This window comes from Hyla sarda, chromosome 5 (genome assembly GCF_029499605.1).
Source record: "Hyla sarda isolate aHylSar1 chromosome 5, aHylSar1.hap1, whole genome shotgun sequence".
NCBI classification, from domain to species: Eukaryota; Metazoa; Chordata; class Amphibia; order Anura; family Hylidae; genus Hyla; species Hyla sarda.
Genome location: NC_079193.1, coordinates 328,861,117 through 328,883,935, shown reverse-complemented (window position 1 = coordinate 328,883,935; position 22,819 = coordinate 328,861,117). Strand labels below are relative to the sequence as shown.

General features: G+C 40.7%; 1 protein-coding gene, 1 non-coding gene and 1 pseudogene across 2 annotated transcripts in view; 2 read left to right on the top strand and 1 right to left on the bottom strand.

Moving 5' to 3' along the window:
- Window positions 1–22,819, top strand: part of STK3 (serine/threonine kinase 3) — a 245,238-nt gene that overhangs the window by 64,613 nt on the left and 157,806 nt on the right. The gene's annotated exons all lie outside the window — the stretch shown is intronic.
- Window positions 1,122–1,218, bottom strand: LOC130274736 (U6 spliceosomal RNA; annotated as a pseudogene).
- LOC130274731 (U6 spliceosomal RNA) lies at window positions 1,196–1,298 on the top strand. Its single transcript, XR_008844450.1, has one exon. It is a non-coding gene; the product is annotated as a U6 spliceosomal RNA (small nuclear RNA).

The window sequence follows — 22,819 nt, the reverse complement described above, 5'->3', positions numbered from 1 at the left end:
CCTGTGAAGATATCGAGCAGTAAGTGTTTCCCTACAGCACCACCACAGGAGAAAATAAGAATTACACAGTGCTGTTCAAATCAATTGATTGTCTGTGTAACACAGGACAGGTCCTTCAGGTCTGAGACACTTTGCAGCACCTTTCCACACAGTTAAACAATTTTTTAAACAACTGAAAACATTCCTGTACAAATATTCAGCTATAGAGTACGTCTGCAGTTGCCTTCGCTTCACTATGAATGCTATGAAGGAACTAGGGTCTGTGTTCCTTTAAAACGTAGTTGCTCTGAGCTTCCAACCTAAAAAGTCTTGAGGCTTTTTTTTTTTTTTTTTTTTTTTTTCATCATTTCTCGTTTTCATTTACTTTCTGCTGTGACCTCATAAGTTTCCTGGACATGTGTTGACTTCTTTAGATTGTGGGACTTTGTTTTTCTTCTGACATTCATCCGATAAAGGCGAGCATGCAAGCCAGGGCTTATTGTCTTTGCTTTTCCTGGACCGGGGCCATACTCTTCAGTATTTATGTAAAGTACAATTTTTTGTTACTTGGGAATGCATGTTGAAATTATCCTGCACACTGTTTAGCTGCAGGCCAGTTGGCACTGCCACAAAGTCAATCTATTGCCAACAGGCCATTTCCTACTTGGCCAGGCTGGAGCTTTAAATAGAAGTCGAACATGGCTTTTTAAACAAGTGTTCTGGCAGAGAGGAAACGGTGGATTCCTCACAAACAAGCATCGCTTCCGCCTGATAAATACACTGCACACATGCAGGAGGTTATGGCGATCCCAGGCCACGCCGGCATTGCGGGGGTTAAGGGTGATTCGGGAAACATAGTTTAGTCCTAATCATGTGTTTATGATATTTCAATCACTTAACCTTTACTGAACAGATCCGTCTTATTTAATTTCCATTAGCCTTTATGTTCTTGTTGTTCTGACGCCGGTTTAACTATCTTTTAAAATAATTCTTATGCTTTTAAAAGATTTGTTTAGCATGGGAAGTTATGTAGATATTGATTTGTACAAAGTGCATTTATTATTGTTTTTTTAGTAGTTTAGTTTACATAGTGAGGAATGATAAGATCATTGAGGTGCGTACGTTCTATTTCCTATGGTTTATACAAGCGCCAACACTTCTTGCGTTTCATCCTTGCACAAGGGCCATGCTAATCCTCTCTGTATCTTTCCAAAGCTCGCTTCAGCAGCACATATTCTAAAATTGGGACTATACAGAGAAGATTCGCATGGCCCCTGCCCAAGGATGACACACAAATTCGTGAAGCACAAACACTTGACATGATGCGCTACAGAGAAATTGTCATCCCTTACATCATTTCCTGTCCCAAATGGTCCCCCGGATGTAATTTCCCCTTCTCATAGCCATATACACATGATATAAATGTTGGCTGTAGATTTCAGATTTTATTTTATTTAAAACTGCGCTGTGGGTCAACAACAAACATTTGTGACTTTAAAACCACCCTGAAAGGTAGTAGTTAATATTTGGTTGTCTGTTATTAGTGCAGTACACCCACCTGCTTAATTGTAAGTGTGTTGTTATCCAGATTCCCAAAAACCTATATTTTATTGTATTTTTCATTGCTTACTAGCTCAGTATGATTAAAAGAATGAATTATTGCATTCAATGCCCCCCCCCCCCCTCACCACTAAAAAAAGGCTTCCTCAGAGGATCAGGCTCTTAAAGGAGAACTCCAGACCATAAAAATTGTCCCCCATAGTGCCGGCAGTAAAAAAATTAAGATGTACATACCTTCCTCTGCTCCCCCGGGGCCTCCAGTAACCGGCTCCGGTCTCTGCTGCAATCCACTTCCTGGTTGCCGGTGGACGGATGAATCAGCCAATCACCAGCCGCAGCGCAGTCCGACTCGGACGGTGATAGGCTGAGCAGAAGTGTGACGTCCCCGGCCGCAGGTGCCGGTGTAGTGAAGAATTTTGTGTCCTGAAGCGTTTTCACACTGCCGCTCAGCCTATCGCTGGCCGAGTCGGACTGCGTTGCGTCTGGTGATTGGCTGATTCATCCGACCACCGGCAACCAGGAAGTGGATTGCGGCGGAAACCGGAGCCGGTTACCGGGGGAGCCGAGGAAGGTATGGACATCTTTATTTTTTTTTTTTTACTGCCGGCACTATGGGGGACAATTTTTATGGTCTGAAGTTATCCTTTAATTGTATGTCTTGGTCCCCTGAGGAAGCCATTTTTACAGTGAAATATGTGGAAGAAGCATTGGCTTGGGTGCAATAATATTTTTAGTACTAAAAATACACAACCAAATAAAAATGACTTCTTTAGTACAGTGTTTTTAATACGATTCTCTGTTGTTGACCCATACATGGTGCACTTATAAACAGAATTATTGAAATGTAAATTTTAGGCTACATTTGTTAGGAAGGGGGAAAGGAGGTGATCTATGACCATCCTCCCCTATAGTCGACGGTGGATCCTATTATCTGCCTTTAGCTGTGTAATAAAGGTGTAAAAACTGCAATATCTAAGGATTCATTTAAAATCTAGAAAATAAAATGGAATAAGAGTAATAAAAAAAAAATAAAAAGCTGTATAATCTATATAAGATAATAAAAAAAATAAAAGCTATGTAAATGTGAATTTTTATTTGAACCGTCGGCCATTTTCACAATGCCTAAGTTATAGAAGCCATAGCGGAGACCACTACAGACAGCACCTACTCAGAAAGACCTGAGCCATCCATGTAGAACACGTTAGCCATTCAATTTCATCAGATTAGTAATACCATTGTTCCTCCGGTACAGTGATCCCTCGACTTACAATGGCCTCAACATACAATATTTTCAACATACAATGTTTTTTTTATTTTTATTTTTTTGGTCCATTGTAACTTGAAACCATACTCAACATACAATGCCATGGAATGTGCAAAACATGTCAATGGCTGAAAGAACCGACCAATCAGAATGGGAATTCACTGATAAAACACCTTTATTACTGAAGTGCATGCACTGACTGGGTGTCTGGTAGCGCCCCCTTTAGTAAAGGGTGGTACTACCTGTTCTGTACTACTTTTAACCCATGCAATGGTTAGCTGCTCCTTTGGACACCAAGCTCCATTTTACTTTTTTAGGACATTGTGTACTGTACAGGACCCTGAAGAAGCTCCTGTCCACTACATAGATCAGTCTTTCCCAACGAGGGCGCTTCCAGCTGTTGCAAAACTACAACTCCCAGCATGCCCGGACAGCCAAAGGCTGTCCGGGCATGCTGGGAGTTGTAGTTTTGCAACAGCTGGAGGCACCCTGGTTGGAAAACACTGAAATAACAGTGATTTACAGCTCCCAGCAGATCTTTCTTACTTTTATATGTAAGGATTTGCTTTATCTATATTAGTTATCTACTTATTTTTCTTTTAATCCTCACTTTTTTCCTATTTAGAGATGACATTTTGGGGCTTCAGAACCAATTACCAGGTTTCCATAGAGTTCTGGTCTCAACATACAATGGTCGTCCTGGAGCCAATTAATATTGTAACTTGAGGGACTATTGTATAAGGTTCTAGTTTCATAGGTAGCACTTCTGAATGCAGTCATAGCTCCATAGGCATGGTGGGACACTTGTGCAATGAATACATTATGTATGGAGCAATGCAGTGCTGGAACTGGCGCAGTCTGCTGTTTGCTTATCAGTCCTTTAGTGTAAAGTTTCCAGACACTGCATTCAATACCAGGCACATGTGAAATACACGTTGCATACTGTTCTGGAATCCATTTATATGGATGCAATGTGTATGTATAGTAATTGGCACCATGTTGGCATTCTAAACAAGGATTATGTTTTACATTTAGCAATATGCTGCTCTATGTTAACACTGGTGTTATATTCAATTTTGTCAGTTTTCTTTTGATTTCCATGACTATCTCCCTTTAACCCCTTAAAGGGGTACTCCGGTGAAAACCTTTTTTCTTTCAAATCAACTGGTGGCAGAAAGTTAAACATATTTGTAAATAACTTCTATTAAAAATCTTAATCCTTCCTGTACTTATTAGCTGCTGAACACTACAGAGGAAATTCTTTTCTTTTTGGAATGCTCTCTGATGACATCACGAGCACAGTTCTCTCTGCTGACGTTATTATAATAATAATAACGCTTTATTTATTGTTGTCCTTAGTGGGATTTGAACCCAAGTCCCCAGCACTGCAAGGCAGCAGTGCTAGCCACTGAGCCACCATGCTGCCCTTAGCATACATCTGCTATGCATGTATCTGCTATGCACGGTTGCTAAAATGGATAGAGCTGTCAGAAGAGAGAACTGTGCTCGTGATGTCATCAGTGTTCCAAAAAGAAAGGAATTTCCTCTGTAGCATTCAGCAGCTAATAAGTACTGGAAGGATTAAGATTTTTTAATAGAATTAATTTACAAATATGTTTAACTTTCTGCCACCAGTTGATTTAAAAGAAAAAAAGGTTTTCACCGGAGTACCCCTTTAACCTCTTCAGGACATAGGGCGTATGGATACGCCCTGAATCCCGAGTCCTTAAGGACCGAGGGCGTATCCATACGCCCGTGGGAATTCCGGCCCCCACCGCTAGCCGGTTGGGGACCGGAGCCGGATGCCTGCTGAAATCGTTCAGCAGGCATCCCGGCATATCGCCCAGGGGGGTCATTATGCCCCCCCATGTCGGTGATCGCCGCAGATCGCTGGACAATTCAGTCCAGCGATCTGCGGCGATTCCGGGTCAATCGGGTCTCCAGTGACCCGATGACCCGGAATTACTGGCTGTTCGGGGCCGTCTCTGGCACTGGTGCCACCTCGCGATCGCCCTGATTCGTCGGCCGGATTACCGGCCGACCAATCAGGGCGCCTGCTGCGGGTGTCACTCCCGCACCCGCTCCGCCCCTCTTCCGGAGGACGTGAGCGGGTGCGGGATGTGCACCCCGGGTGCTGGGGACCCCGATCCCCGGCGCCCCTGTTGGGATCGGGGCCCCAGGAGCAGCTGCGGCGGCGGAGACGACGAGGGACTGACCTGTGCGGCGAGGATCGTTGGAGGTGAGTGACAGCCTCCTGCTGTTGCTTAGCAACAGCTCCCAGCATGCAAAAAGGGCATGCTGGGAGCTGTAGTTATGCAACAGCAGGAGGCAGACCACCACAACTCCCAGCATTCCCTTATGGGCATGCTGGGACTTATGGTTTTGCAACAGCTGGAGGCACATTCTTTCTATGGAAAAGTGTACCTTCAGCTGTTGTATAACTACAACTCCCAGCTTGCACAAACAGCTAAAGTGCATGCTGGGAGTTGTAGTGGTGCATCTGCTGGTTGCATAACTACAACTCCCAGCATGCCCGTTGGCTGTCGGTGACTGCTGAGAGTTGTAGTTTTGCAACAGCTGAAGGCACACTGGTTGTGAAACTCAGTTTTTTTTTACCTAACTCAGTGTTTCACGACCGGTGTGCCTCCAGCTGTTGCAAACTACAACTCTCAGCAGTCACCGTACACCATGCACCGTACATGCTGGGAGTTGTAGTTTTGCAACAGCTGGAGGCACACTGGTTGTGAAACACTGAGTTAGGTCACAAACTCAGTGATACATAACCAGTGTGCCTACAGTTGTTGCAAAACTGCAACTCTCAGCAGTCACAGACAGCCAACGGGCATGCTGGGAGTTGTAGTTATGCAACAGCTGGATGTCCCCCCCCCCCCCCCCCCCCCCCCAATGTGAACGTACAGGGTACACTCACATGGGCGGAGGATTACAGTAAGTATCTGGCTGCAAATTTGAGCTGCCGCAAACTTTCTGCTGCAGCTCAAATTGCCAGCGAGAAACTACTGTGAACCCCGTGCGACTGTACCCTAAAAACACTACACTACACTAACACAAAAAATAAAATAAAAAGTAAAAAACACTACATATACACATACCCCTACACAGCCCCCCTCCCCTCTCCAATAAAAATGAAAAACGTCTGGTACGCCACTGTTTCCAGAACGGAGCCTCCAGCTGTTGCAAAACAACTCCCAGTATTGTCGGACAGCCGTTGACTGTCCAGGCATGCTGGGAGTTTTGCAACAGCTGGAGGCACCCTGTTTGGGAATCACTGGCGTAGAATACCCCTATGTCCACCCCTATGCAATCCCTAATTTAGGCCTCAAATGCGCACGGTGCTCTCACTTTGGAGCCCTGTCGTATTTCAAGGCAACAGTTTAGGGTCACATATGGGGTATTGCCGTACTCGGGAGAAATTGTGTTACAAATTTGGGGGGGTATTTTCTGCTTTTACCCTTTTTAAAAATGTTAAATTTTTGGGAAAACAAGCATTTTAGGTAAAAAAAATTTTTTTTTTTACATATGCAAAAGTCGTGAAACACCTGTGGGGTATTAAGGTTCACTTAACCCCTTGTTACGTTCCCCGAGGGGTCTAGTTTCCAAAATGGTATGCCATGTGGTTTTTTTTTTGCTGTCCTGGCACCATAGGGGCTTCCTAAATGCGGCATGCCCCCAGAGAAAAATTAGCGTTCAAAAAGCCAAATGTGACTCCTTCTCTTCTGAGACCTGTAGTGCGCCAGCAGAGCACTTTTCACCCCCATATGGGGTGTTTTCTGAATCGGGAGAAATTGGGCTTCAAATTTTTAGGGGTATTTTCTGCTATTACCCTTTTTAAAAATAAAAATTTTTGGGGAAAACAAGCATTTTAGTTAAAATTATTATTTTTTTTTTTACATTTGCAAAAGTCGTGAAACACCTGTGGGGTATTAAGGTTCACTTTATCCCATGTTACATTCCCCGAGGGGTCTAGTTTCCAAAATGGTATGCCATGTGGGTATTTTTTGCTGTTCTGGCACCATAAGGGCTTCCTAAAGGTAACATGCCCCCCAAAAACCATTTCAGAAAAACGTACTCTCCAAAATCCCCTTGTCGCTCCTTCCCTTCTGAGCCCTCTACTGCGCCCGCCGAACACTTTACATAGACATATGAGGTATGTGCTTACTCGAGAGAAATTGGGCTACAAAAACAAGTAAAAATTTTGTCCTTTTACCCCTTGTAAAAATTCAAAAATTGGGTCTACAAGAACATGTGAGTGTAAAAAATGAAGATTGTGAATTTTCTCCTTCACTTTGCTGCTATTCGTGTGAAACACCTAAAGGGTTAAAACGCTGACTGAATGTCATTTTGAATACTTTGGGGGGTGCAGTTTTTATAATGGGGTCATTTATGGGGTATTTCTAATATGAAGACCCTTCAAATCCACTTCAAACCTGAACTGGTCCCTGAAAAATACTGAGTTTGAAAATTTTGTGAAAAATCGGAAAATTGCTGCTGACCGTTGAAGCCCTCTGGTGTCTTCCAAAAGTAAAAACACGTCAATTTTATGATGCAAACATAAAGTAGACATATTGTATATGTGAACCAAAAAAAAATGTATTCGTAATATCCATTTTCCTTACAAGCAGAGAGCTTCAAAGTTAGAAAAATGCTAAATTTTCAAATTTTTCATCAAATTTACGGATTTTTCACCAAGAAAGGATGCAAGTATCGACAAAAATTTACCACTATGTTAAAGTAGAATATGTCACGAAAAAACAATCTCGGAATCAGAATGATAACTAAAAGCATCCCAGAGTTATTAATGTTTAAAGTGACAGTGGTCAGATGTGCAAAAAACGCTCCGGTCCTTAAGGCCAAAATGGGCTCCGTCCTAAAGGGGTTAAGGACTCAGCCCATTTGGGCCTTAAGGACTGAGACATTTTATTTTTACGTTTTCGTTTTTTCCTCCTCTCCTTCAAAAAATCATAACTCTTTTTTTATATTTTCATCCACAGACTAGTATGAGGGCTTTTTTTTTTGCGCGACCAGTTTTCTGTTGTAATGCCATCACTCACTTTACCATAAAATGTATGGCGCAACCCAAAAAAATACTATGTGTGGGGAAATTAAAAAGAAAACAGCAATTTTGCAAGTTTTGGAAGGTTTTGTTTTCACGCCGTGCAATTTATGGTAAAAATGACATGTGTTCTTTATTCTTTGGGTCAATACGATTAAAATGATACCCATGATAACATACTTTTCTATTACTGTTGCGCTTTAAAAAAAAATCGGAAACTTTTTTACCAAATTAGTATATTTAAAATCCCCCTATTTTAAAGACCTATAACTTTTTTTCATTTTTCCGTATAAGCGGCGGTATGAGGGCTCATTTTTTTTGGCGTCGTGATCTGTACTTTTTATTGATACCATATTTGCTTATTTAAAACTTTTATTACATTTTTTTATACATTTTTTACGTTCACAACATTTTTTTTTACATTCACGCCGTTCACCATACGGTATCATTAAAGGGGTTCTCCGGTGCTTACACATCTTATCCCCTATCCAAAGGATAGGGGATATGATGCCTGATCACGGGAGTCCCGCCACTGGGGACCCCCGGGATCTTGCACGCGGCACCCCGTTTGTAATCAGTCCCCAGAGCGTGGTCGCTCCGGGTGTTATTACAGGCAACCACCGGGCCGGCGGCGTGTGACGTCACGCCTCCGCCCCCGTGTGACATCACGCTCCACCCCTCAATGCATGCCTATGGGAGGGGGCCGCCGGTCCTGTGGTCGCCTGTAATCAGACCCGGAGGGACTCCCGCGATCAGGCATCTTATCCCCTATCCTTTGGATAGGGAATAAGATGTGTAAGCACCGGAGAACCCCTTTAACATTTTATTTTTGGATATTTACACATGCAACAATACCAAATATTTATAGAACATATATATATATATATATATATTTTTTTTTTCTACACATTTTGGGGATGAAATAGGGAAAATGGGACAATTTATGTTTTTATTGGGGGAGGGGATTTTTCACTTTATTTATTTATTTATTTTTTAACTGTTTTTTAACTTTTATTTTAACACTTTAATAGGACATAGCACTGATCAGTGTTATCGGTCAGCTTCTGCTCTGGTCTGTTCGATCTCAGACCAGAGCAGAAGACCCGTGGAAGGTGGCAGAGGCAGGTGGGGGACCTCCCTCTGCCTTTCTGGACAACCGGATTGCCGCGGCAGCGCTGCGGGCTATCCGATCATCCATTTTAGTGACCGCAATGCTGCAGATGCCGTGATCTGTATTGATCATGGCATCTGAGGGGTTAATGGCATACATCAGCACGATCGGGAATGTCTGCCATTACCGGCAGGTCCCTGAGTTGCTCTTTTCTGTCTGACCACAGTGCTCTCTGCTGACACCTTTGTCTGTCTCAGGAACTGTCCAGAGCATGAGAGGTTTGCTATGGGGGTTTGCTCCTACTCTGGACAGTTCCAGAGGTGTCAGCAGAGAGCTCTGTGGTCAGACAGAAAAGAACTCAACTTCAACAGCTAAGTGCTGGAAGGATGAAGATTTTTTAATGGCAGTATTTTCTATTTAAAGGGGTTATCCAGGAAAAACATTTTTTATATATCAACTGGCTCCAGAAAGTTAAACAGATTTGTAAATTACTTCTATTAAAAAATCTTAATCCTTTCAGTAGTTATGAGTTTCTGAAGTTAAGGTTGTTCTTTTCTGTCTAAGTGCTCTCTGATGACACGTGTCTCAGGAACCGCCCGGTTTAGAAGCAGATCCCCATAGCAAACCTCTTCTAAACTGGGCGGTTCCCGAGACACGTGTCATCAGAGAGCAGAGAACAGAAAAGAACAACCTTAACTTCACTATTGGAAGGATTAAAAATTTTTAATAGAAGTAATTTACAAATCTGTTTAACTTTCTGGAGCCAGTTGATACACAAAAAAAAAGTTTTTTCCTGGATAACCCCTTTAACTTTTTGGAGCCTCTTGATATGAAAAATGTTTTTCACTGGAGTACCCCTTTAAGATGCGCACTTGCCAGAAGTCCCATGCAAGTGTATCCTTATTCTGAAGTCTTTCTGTAGATTTAAACAGATATCCTTCTGCAGCAGCCTGAGCTATCCTGTAACATAGGAGATTTAGCATAGATGTGTGCTAGAATAAGCAACAAGCTTTTCTTGAGAAAATCATAACTTTTTGAACTGTTGGATTAAAGTCAGAATTGTTTAAGAAATCCAGGATGACCATTAAACGTAATGAAGGTTTGTATTGAATTAAATGTAACTAAATCTATTTCTTGCCCAATCTAATTATCCCACCTAAAATGTAAATATTTTTGTTATAACTTGCATTTATGGGGTGTGAAACGTGTCAGGTGGTCGTGTCATTCTTCAGAGTTAATTTACATATTTGTATAGGTTCCTGTGAGCCGTACCTGAATTGTGCCCTTTATATAGTAATCATTAGCCAAGCCTAGGAAATGCACAGGCTGTTATATGGACAGATTGTAAATACATCTTTCAAACTGGGCTAGCCGCTAGTAAAAGCAAACATTCCAGATGGTTTTCTCATTGAAAATCAAATTCACCTGCCAAGATATACAGGAATGTGTAATGTACCTTGTGAGGATTTCATACAAGCTAAAGGCTTCATACACTACATGGTTAACATGTTAGCAGTGGACGCCGTTGTTCCTAGTACAGTGATCCCTCAACTTACAATGGCCTCAACATACAATAGTTTCAATATACAATGGTCTTTTCTGGACCATTGTAAGTTGAAACCAGACTCAACATACAATGTACGGACAGTCCAGATCTGTGAAACCTGTCAATGGCTGGAAGAACTGACCAATCAGAACCCTCAATCCCTCACTCAACAAAAACATCCATAGTATCAAACGTGGCCTAAAAACACATCTCTTCAGACAGGCCTATAACAGTCTCTAATTGGCCTCAACATATCCTCAATATATCCCCAACATATCCCCAACATATCCCCACACGTTTTGTTTGAATAGTTATTGTGTAATATTATGTCTGATACTTGTCTTTGTTTGTACCCCATAATTGTAAGCGCTGCGGAATCTGTAGGCGCTATATAAATAAAATAAATAAATCAGAATGGGCATTCACTGGTAAAACCTCTGTATTACTGAAGTGCATGCACTGACTGGTGTCTGGTAGTGCCCCCTATTGTACAGGGAGGTATTGTTCTGTACTCTTTACCTGTATTACTGAAGTGTATGCACTGACTGGTGTCTGGTAGCGACCCCTACAGAACAGGGAGGTATTACATGTTCTGTACTCTTTACCTGTATTACTGAAGTGTATGCACTGACTGGTGTCTGGTAGCGCCCCCTACAGTACAGGGAGGTATTGTTCTGTACTCTTTACCTGTGCCAGGGTTAGCTGCTCCTTTTGGACACCAGGTGAGGGCGGCTCCATGTTACTTTTTTAGGACACTGTGTGTTCTGCACAGTACCCCGAAGAAGCTCCTGTTCTCTTCATAGACCAGTGTTTCCCAAACAGGGTGTCCCCAGCTGTTGCAATACTACAACTCTCAGCATGCCCGGACAGCCTTTGGCTGTCCGGGCATGCTGGAAGTTGTACTTTTGCAACAGCTGGAGGCTCCCTGCTTGGGAAACACTGACAGACAGTGATTACAGCTCCCAGAAGATCTTTCTTACTTTTATATGTAAGGATTTGCTTTATCTATATTAGTTATCTACTTATTTTTCTTTAATTCTCACCTTTTTTTTCCTATTTTTGGATGACCTTTTGGTGCCTTTAGAACCAATTAGCAGGTTTCCATAGAGTTATGGTTTCAACATACAATGGTCGTCCTGGAACTAATTAATATTGTAACTTGAGGGACCACTGTACACTCTGATCGGCTAACAGGAGATCTTGTCTCTTCAAATTGACCAGATTATTATGCATTTAAATGCATAGTCTATAGTCTCCAGGGATCCTTACCCCCCCCCCTGTTTTATTAGATACCGTATCTAAAGATTCTAAAATGTGTTATTCTCATCATTACACTGCAATTTTAAGTGGTCAACCTGCATCGTCTTAGACATTTCTTTAATTCCTTCATTTGTACTCGAACCACCATTTTTCATATATGAAAACATTAAAGGTTTAATCATGGTTATGAGATTCCTATGTTGTCCGGTTTGTCTAATATCCATGGGTAATTTTAGAAAAAGGTTACAAATGTCGGAATCCTCCTTATTTTGGTGCTTGTATTCTTAAAATACTTAAAGGGGTACTCCGGTGAAAACCTTTTTTCTTTTAAATCAACTGGTGCCAGAATGTTAAACAGATTTGTAAATTACTTCTATTAAAAAATCTTAATCCTTCCTGTACTTATTAGCTGCTGAGTACTACAGAGAAAATTCTTTTCTTTTTTGAATTCTCTCTGATGACATCACGAGCACAGTTCTCTTTGCTGACGTCATTATAATAATAATAATAATAACTCTTTATTTATTGTTGTCCTTAGTGGGATTTGAACCCAAGGCCCCAGAGCTGCAAGGCAGCAGTGCTAACCACTGAGCCACCATGCTGCCCTTAGGATACATCTGCTATGCACGGTTGCTAAAATGGACAGAGATGTCAGCAGAGAGCACTGTGCTCGTGATGTCATCAGTGTTCCAAAAAGAAAGGAATTTACTCTGTAGCATTCAGCAGCTAATAAGTACTGGAAGGATTAAGATTTTTTAATAGAAGTAATTTACAAATATGTTTAACTTTCTGGCACCAGTTGATTTAAAAGAAAAAAGGTTTTCACCGGAGCACCCCTTTAACCACTTTTACACACACTCAGTCTACTTCTATTAAAAATTCTTAATCCTTCCTGTACTTATTAGTGGCTGTATGCTCAGCAGGAAGTTCTTTTCTTTTTGGAATTATTTTCTGTCATGACCATGTGCTCTTTGCTGACACCTCTGTTAATGTCAGGAAGTGTCCAGAGCAGGAGAAAATCCCCATAGAAAACATATGCTGCTCTGGACAGTTCCAAAAATGGACAGAGATGTCAGCAGAGAGCACTGTGGTTGTGAAAGAAAAGAATTACCTCTGTAGTATACAGCTGCTAATAAGTAGGTAGATTTTTTTTTTTTTTTATAGAAGTAATTTACAAATCTTTTTAACTTTCTGGCACCAGTTGATTTAAAAAAAATAAAAAAAATTTCCACCAGAATATTTTTGGACATTTTACGAGACATGAAACTGCTAGTGTAGGGCTTGGAAAGTGTCCAACAGTACCCCTTTAAGTATGTTGGGTAGTATGATGTTTAAAGGGGTATTCTGGGCAAAATCTTTTTTTATATATATCAACTGGCTCCGGAAAGTTAAACAGATTTGTAAATTACTTCTATTAAAAAATCTTAATCCTTCCAATAGTTATTAGCTTCTGAAATTTTCTGTCTAACTGCTCTCTGATGACTCTCGTCCCGGGAGCTGTGCAGTTCCTATGGGGATATTCTCCCATCATGCACAGCTACCAGGACGTGACATCATCATTGAGCAGTTAGACAGAAAACTTCAGAAGCTAATAACTATTGGAAGGATTAAGATTTTTTAACAGAAGTAATTTACAAATCTGTTTAACTTTCCGGAGCCAGTTGATACATATATATATATATATATATATATATATATATATATATATATATATAAAAAAAGGTTTTGCCCAGAATACCCCTTTAAGATTTTTTTATAGAAGTAATTTACAAATCTGTTTAACTTTCCGGAGCCAGTTGATATATATAAAAATACTTTTTTGCCATGAATACACCTTTAAGCCTCAGACGTTGTATTGACAAATTATTTTTTTACTATCTATAAAAAAAAAAAAAAAAAAAAATTATAATAATCTATTACCCGCTCTGTAATGAAGAGGGAGAGGCGGAGGGAGGGGAGGAATATTGATGAGCTGGGTGGCGCTGCGTCTGCCGGCGGTGGTGACCTCAGTGCCAGTTACCTCGCCTGTGTCAGTTAGCACTTGATTAGCATATAGGGAAAAACGAAGATATCGGCAGAATGGCAGGATGGATCCGGGCACAGTAAGCGTCAAACTGATCAGCATCCCCCGCACTATCAGCCAGTATCGCTGGTTAGTGTTGTGGGAGCAAGCAGACAGTTTTCCTTTTAACTTTCTGTCACCAGTTGATTTAAAAAAAAAAATATAATAATTTTGTTTTTCACCGGAGTACTCCTTTTAATAGGATTTGTTTTCTTATGCTTTATGTAGTCTTTGTGTATACAGAGAAGAAGGCCTAGTGTAACAAATGTAGATTTATTTCAGGTAAGGCTTGCCTACATGTTTGTAGTAACTTCTAGAATAAATTGTAGAAGATTCTAGAATAAATGTATCTTCTATTATAAGATATCTTCTAGTAGGTGGCTGCATTGTTAGCTGTAGATAAATGGAGATCCAAGAAAGGGAGATGAATGCGCTGCCACAAGAAGTATATATGGGTAAATGTATTGCACACAAAGGATCCACGCAACGCTTTTCAAAGCCGTTCCGGCTTTTTCATCAGGCGACGCCTGACGAAAAAGCCAGAACGGCTTTGAAACACTTTGTGTGGATCCATTGTGTGCAATAAATTTACCCATATATACTTCTTGTGGCAGCGCGATTCATCTCCCTTTCTTGGATATCCTTTTATCTATATTTGCGTCTGGACGCTGGCAGCCGCGATTACAGGATTCCTGATCAAGCGCATTGTGTTGTGCCTCCATTCGCACAACTCGCATAGGTGAGTGCGTTTTGATTGGGCTCTTCACTATCTCATCCATCAGGTTCCATCCAGGGGCGCGCACCCTGTTCTCTTTTGCATTGTTAGCTGTGATACTTAAAGGGGTAGTCCAGTGGTGAAAAACTTATCCCCTATCCTAAGGATAGGGGATAAGTTTGAGATCCCAGGGGGTCCGACTGCTGGGGCCCCCTGCGATCTCTCTGTACGGGGGCCAGGCTCTCCGGCCAGATAGTGGGTGTCGACCTCCGCACGAAGCGCCCTCAATACATCTCTATGGCAGAGCCAGAGATTGCCGAAGGCAGCGCTTCGGCACTGCCATAGAGTTGTATTGAGGGGGCGTGTCAGCTGCCGCTTCATGCGGAGGTCGACACGCCCCCTCCCGCGGGCTGTCAGGGCTCCGTACAGGAGATCACAGGGGGCCCCAGCGGTCGGACCCCCCGCGATCTGCAACTTATCCCCTATCCTTAGGATAGGGGATAAGTTGTTCACCACTGGGTCACCACTGGACTACTCCTTTAAGAAATACATGGCCTTATGTATAGGAAGTAGCATTTTATAAATGAGGCTCTGTCAGTCCTGGGGATTTTATGGAGAAGATTAGGCCTGGAATGTGTAATCAAGTAGCAGGACCTGCGCAAGGAAGAAACCCAAAAGTCAGACGGCATTTGAAGACTTAATTGGTATTAAATAGGATACAGGGATTTTGTTATTTGCAAATTTTGCTTTGATTAAATGGAATAAGTTGGTTCATTATTTTTTTTTGTTACTTCTTTCTATGCTTATACATATAAAAAAATATAGGAAATCTGAGCCATGCCCCATTTGATGGTTGGCTTTCTTTTGACTTTGATTAATCACTTTGAAAGTAAGCAGTGAATCAGTTCTGTAATTTCAAAATTACACACGCGCTGGCAAAGCTGAAACCTAATCCACGATAAGTGAAGGATAACTGGATGCTGGTTATGTTTATGAGGCTCTGTATATTTTTGTAGCATACCTCACATTCTTACAAGTGCTAATCTTCTGTACAACGGTACTGTGGTCCCATGAGATCCTTATATAGCGGCTTAATGTTTAACGTTTGGTAATGCTTTGAAAACTTGTGCATCCTTTAATATGTAAAGTGTAAAAAAAAAAAAAAAGGCTTTTACATAGGGATTTATTGGGAGATTAGCTCTGTATGACCAGCCCAATAGCAGTCATTGACAGGGACACGAAAGTAACATTTAAACGGGCTTATCTTGTTTTTATTTACTTAATTAATTTATGTGTAAATGTAAGATTTAAGAGGTTGCACCATCACTTGAATGTCATGTCAATAGCGGGTCAGTGGGATCAACAATAAAGAATGGGCCACTGTGGACCTTAATTGGCAATTCACCTGCATATATGTGGATTCTGTGATGTCATTTGGATGCCATGAAGAGAAATCCACCATTCTGAACTAATATATAAGCAAAAAGCAAGTTACAAAAGTGTCTGTTAAAATAAATAAATACATAAAAAAAAAAACTAAATTGAGTTGTCTTCAAAGTTTTATGTGTTTAAATGTCCCGTGGAGAGTGAATGGAGCCGCAACCCGTCATGCATGCTTCTGCTTTATTCACCTTTATTCACCTTTGACCCCAGTTTCCTTAATTGGTGTGGGTTTGACTACTGGGACCCCCATTAATCGGCTAGTTATCTTCTATCCTGTGTATAGTGGATAACTTCTAATCACTTCTATTTTCTGTATGTGATTATCGGCCAATGCTATTAAGCACATTTAAAGAGATAATTTATAACCGCCACATGGACTGTAGGAACCTATTGGCCCTGATTTACTAAACTGTTGGGTTTTATTAGTATTAAATAGTATTAAATCAGACTTGCATGATTCCATGTGGATACAGTAGTAAGTCGGGTTGTGTAAACAAGCCCTATTTTAGGGTGACCATGACCCTTTTTCTGGTTTTTCGTTTTTGTAGGTTTATTTTAGCACATTGCACCACAAATTCTGACAGTTTATGACTCAAAATTGTGGCACACAACCCAACAACAGCATGTTGTGTTTACAATAGTAAATCAGGGCCCTAGTCTGTAGATGTTCATTGTCATCTATATGAAAGTGTTATAGGTGTGACCTGTGCAGGGTGGGGAGGAAATTAGCTGTGACCATCACCTATTGGAAATGCTGGATACTTTATCTATGTATACATGTGTTTAATTTACATTATAATCTTTCATGTGATGACTCTTGAGGTGATCTCTACAGATCAGGAACGGTCAACTTATTGGAAGGCTCGGTGGACAGTTTTTTTTTACACACACAGTTTTATTTATTTCCCCAATGACTTGGAAAGTTAAGATTATTGAAAATTCTTAAATGGGCATTCCTTAAAGCTAATTTTTTCTGTTGCACTCCTTATGGTAACTATAAAAAATCTTTCTAATGTACTTTTTATTTTCTATGTTTGTTATTTTCTATGTTTTATTCTATAGTTTTCTATGTTTTATGTTTTATTTGTGTTTAAAAAAGCTGCCACTAGGTGTCTCCCTATTTGTCCAGGGCACATTTTCCCCGTCTTTTGCACAGACTTTGGACTCCTGCTGGCCAGACAGAAGTCCAAACACAGTTTGTTTGTGTGTGTGTGTGTGTGCGCGTGCGTGCGCGCAGCCTTATCCAATCATACCTCATCTCACACACTGAACTGCTCTGAGTGAGGGAGGAAGTTCTCCCCTGTATGGCTTCAGATGATGTCACACCTGCTGGGTAACACCCCTTTTCAGTCTGTAAATCTGACTGAGACTGAGCAGAAAATACAGAGAAATATCAAGGTAGAAAACTAGCAAATAATAAAAATAGTCAGGGGGTGATTTATCATGATGGGGGGGGGGGCAGTGAACTGGGAGGATTATAACATTTAACAAGATCATGAGAGGTACTCTTTAAAGTTTGTCTGACATCTAAGCTAGATTTAAACTATAGGATTGACAATTAAGTCCCCATTTAGAGGGCAGAATTGTCGCAGAATTTCCGTCCGGACCTTCTGTTGGCTAGGAAGAATGCTTGGAATTACGCCATCTTTATTGACTCAATGTAATTCTGAGTGATTTACTGCAAAGTATGGAATTTTTATTTCTGAATGTTGCAGAATCCCATTGAAAACATTGGCAGTTTGCTGCAATGTAATTTTTTTTAGCTGGGTACCCCTCTGAAATTCCACTGTGTGGATGGAGCCAGACTGTAATTAGAGGGGTTTTCCACGGTTACCACTACACGAGTTTTCTGGGAAAGTGTACCAGTGACGTCACCATAGAGTGTGCTTGGGAAGGCTGTTGTGGTTGGTTGGCCACAGCATCACTTAAACAATGTAGAGTGCGGCCTGCTAATTTAAAAGAGATATCCAGTGGTGAAAAACGTATCCCCTATCCGAAGTAAAGTATATCATTATACAATACTCTCCTTTTAGTAAAGTTTTAAATAGCAGAATCGCCATATCATCAGATCCAATTTTAAACACCCTGTGCTCTGTTTTATCCTGTCTCCTACCGAAAACTTGTGGCAGAGTAAAAGCAACGACAACGCTCCTATCCTTTTATCCCCACCTCCTATCCTGCCCTCTGCTTTAACTATTTTTTGCACCTGCTTGCAGGACAGTTGGCAGGAAGTTTAAGGGTAGGGTCACGAATAGCATATACGCTGCATGTTCTCCTATGAGCGGACACACAGCGCTACCCGCAACAGCCTTGTGTGTACAGTGAGTATTGGAGGTGAACCCGCGCACCAGACACGTGGACACACTGGGCTGCCGTGTGTATGCTTGTGTGTCTGCACGTAGAATACCCAGTGTATTTACTGATGTGCAGAATTTTTCACACAGTGTAAAGTGCGCTTCGTGTTTACTAAATGTGACCCTAACTTAAAAGGCCCGGGCAATCTCTGCAGCTTGAAAGTAATCAGTAAATATACCTGAAGTCCCATAGAGATGCACAGGACTTTAGACAAAGGCCTGCACCCTTGCAAATAGGGGTGGGTTAGGGTTGATTTAATTCTACTATATTTTAAGTTGACATAGAACGTGTATCAAGCTTCATCGAAATATCTTCAGCCATTTGGAAGCTATGCTAAAACTCAGGTTAAGTTTTTTTTTATATATTTTGCAACTTTGCTTCATTCAGGAGGTGACTAGCGTCAGAGTTCTGTATCCTCTCAAGCTAGAAATAAAATGGTTGCGGGGGTCTCAGGAGTGGAATTCTTAATGGCTCCAAAAAGTGATGTAATATATACATTTTTATTTTTAACTTCTATCCCCTTTTAATACACTCTACAATTCTCCACATGTTCCATTTACTGTTGCAGCCGCACTGCCTTGTTCTTCGACAGATGCAAACAAAAAGTTCACCCTGTGGCAGTGAACACTTAATAAAAATTTTAAATGGGAACAAAAAAATATTCAGAAGAGTAATATCCAATCAATCCACATTTCTTTGGTTAAAATGTGATGGTCCACGGGCAATTTATAATCCTTTGCTAGTTAAAACATTTAGCAAATTTCAATAGTTTCAAGGAGAAAGTTTATGGAAATGTAACTTCAGGTGGTTTAGAGAACGGCAAAATCTTTAATTCTACATTTTGATCGCACCTGTTTTCATTTAGTTTCCCTGGCAACAGTCGTGCTATCAAAATGGTTAGTAGACCACCCTGAATTATGAAAGGAGCGGGATGGAGTGAAATCATGGTTTCCACCCTTTTTCATATACTTTTAAGACAGATGTTGTTCTGATCTGGGTTTTAAGGCAAGTGGTTTAGATCTTTTTCAAAGTTAAACAAATCTAGGTGGAACCATCCGTGTTGCTAAGACATTGCATGGAAACACATTTTCTCGCAGCCCATTTCAAGCTGTCTATTTTACTTTGGTGTTTATAGAAATTGTAGTAGTTCTTTCTGTACTAGTAATGGAAAATCAGGATTGGTAAGATTCACAGCACCAACTAACATACGACGCTCTACTTGTCACCCAGCATCTAAAGTAAATCTCCAGTGAAAAGTATAGTTTCTCATGTGAGATCTTACCTGTAATCCTTTCTAAGGCTAAGTTTCCACTGCCACTGCAGTTTTTGAGCCAAAGCCAGAAATGTATTCAAAAGAAATAGGACAGAGAAAGGAAGAACTTACACTTCTCTTCCCTTATGGATCCACTTCTGACTTTGGCTCAAAAACTGCAGTGGCAGGTATCCAAAAAGTGGAAACTTAGCCTAATGCTTTTGATTTGTATGTTTATGAATAACATAATATTTGTTAAAATGTGCTGGGCCATTAAATAACAGTCTTGGAACTGAAGAATACACAAAATATACATGTAGTTTTAATCCAATCACTAAGGAAATGCAAGTAGAGGCACGTGATCAGAAGTTGTACCGAAAGTCTCATATATGGACATTTATCAATGGGTTTAGTGAGGTTTTCTTTACTATAATTGTCGTAAAATTATCGCAACTGCGACTACGCGATTTTTCGTGCGACATTTTGACTGGAAAGCGAGAAAAGCAAGTTTTCCAAAAATTAACTACGTAGTAATAATTTTATAATGGACTACGGGTAGTCTGGTATTTATTAACTGCGACAGTCGCAACTGCGCAAAAAAAAAGTTGCAACAGCGTTAAAAATTTACTAAATTTACTCCAGCTCAAACATGGAGCAGAAAAAGCTACTACCAAAGTAAAAAAGGAAAAATTGCTTACGTGAAAGAAAATTATCAACAGGCTGAAAGCAGTTGATAAATAAGTCACACATAAGCAAAAAAAGTAAGGAAAAAATAACTAAAAAAAAGAATACATAAGCAAACATTGATAAATGTGCCTCATTGACTTTAATGGAACTTCATGCAAGAACACCCAACCTCGCATAAGGTGGTGTGTTAGGGCTGATTTAACGATCCTATATTTTTAGTCAAGTTTACAAAGTTTCATCTCTATCTCCAGCCATTTGTTATGCAGTAACGTACATACATATCTACATTGAGATGTGTGTGTGTGTGTGTGTGTGTGTATGTATATAATACACACATATATATACACATACATACAATTCTTTTTCCAGTGTAGGTATGCATGTTCAAGCATATCTTCCAAATGTGTATAACTTGCAGACCCATTATCTCTGCCCCTTTTTATGCGGTGAGCTGGAGTTTGCAAAGTGCTTGAAACGAGAATGGCGCTGTATAGGCACATGAGATGTTACCGTCATGAAATAGCATATGGTGCCCCGATCGTACCCTCCTGTTCCTGAGATATGAGGGTTAATATTTTGTCTTACAGTTCATGGAATTGTCAGATGGCCGTGAACGTAATTTAAATAATAGAAGTGAGGTTATGGGCGGGATTATACCGTCATAGGACTGTAAGAAATGCACAGAAAGCCAATGTAACATATCACCTATTAGGGGTTGTCCTTGTCAGATGGAAGGATCAGTGGCATGAATATTGCCATGATTGTACAATTCAAATAGAGAAATTGTATAATACTTTTATTTTATTTGTGTTTTGGTTTAGTTCCGAACATGGAGAGGACTCTCCGCCAAGCCATTGAGTAGAGGGCAGCCAGGTTGATTGCTTAGAGTTGTTCCTCGGCTTAGAAGGGAAATGTATATGTGTACTGCGTCTGGGGAGTTCAGGCCACTCGCCATCATTATACATTACATGATCATTTGGGGTTATACATGTGGATTTCAGGAAACCGCCTGTGATAAAGAATCAGCACGACTATACTAACTAGTAGCAAAAAAATGTTGAGTAAAAGGTCCCCAGAGAGATGTCCATATTTATCCCTACTCACTAGCAAAACGTAATTATTCCCACATTGTGATATAGTAAGTTCCATTTTCCAGTTCATGAAGCTCTGATGGGAGCATGCCCGAAATCAGTGACAAATATCATTACAAGATGTTTGCTGGGGAACTCTACCGCATCTCAGGATGACAGATTTATGTTCTACATTATATACGAACGGCAGTGAGTTTAGTGTATTTGACAGAGCAAGACTTCTGAATAGGAAATCCACTTACAGATAGGGAAATAAAATAGCTTAGCGCAGAATATCTTTTCTTTGTACTCTGCGTAGATTACGAGCTTAGTTGTAGTAATTTTAGTTTTAAAGACTTAATGTAGCATTTAGAATTGTTAACAAACAAGTATACGCTTAGGACAAGGTCTAACATCAGTCATATCACACCAGTCGTATATAGATGGTCGATGTGAATCGCACCTGCATTGTGTTGGCAACGCTGGCAGGGCATTTGTTCTCCCTTGTTGCCTACAGTACACCCCCTTAAGGGCAAATCGGATAATACAAGTATATTTACTTTCTGCAAAGACTTCCATATCAGCAGTTTTTTGAGATAATTGCTGATTTGCATACTTTTTTTTTTTTTCTCTTCGGCATTGGCCGGAAAACAGGTCTCTATACAGGTGGGTGCTCTGTAAGTCCTACATAGAAAGGTATAGACACATTTATTTCCAGTCCGTACAGCACTTACGTATCCAGACCAGATGGATTTTCAGTTTACCTTACATTATGTTTGTTGGCAATTTTCTTTGAGAAAATGACTTCTCACTAAAAGCTCCATAGAGGATAACTTTGGTAGTCCTCCTGGAGAGGTTGAACTTGATATTTCTCTTGCTGATGTAATATGAGCTTTCCTTTTACTCACCTTTTTATTTGGTAACATGGCTCAGATTGCCATCTAGTGGTAGGTCTGGTAGTAAGTAGTCCGTGCCAATATAGTCTTGTCCATATTGTATTCACTAGCTAAAGTAAAGAATTCAGCAGTCTCCAATCTTGTAGTTATCTTCACCTTTTTACTTCACAAGGACATTGGGTGGAACAAAAAGCAGGACATTGGGTGGTAGGTATGTACAGAGGTGCTCACTGACTACGATCATTTCATGTCACACGGGGTGCTTCCACTGGTCTTTAAAAAAAACTATAAAAAAAAAAAAAACTAGAGAAAATGCTCCGAGTGATGTGAAATGATTGTCCGAGGGGTCTGTTCCCTGCAGTCTTTCAGTCCTTAGACTGTAACATATGGTCAGTGAGCTTTACCATCTGTTCACACTGGCGTGGTGCTGTGTGGCGTCCATTGCTACCGTGTCTATGGGGTGGCACAGCTCAGGTTTGGCAGCATTGGGTCTGCTATGCCACTGGGCCGTTCCCCGGTGTGGGCACATGTGTTGCGGCGGAGGTCAT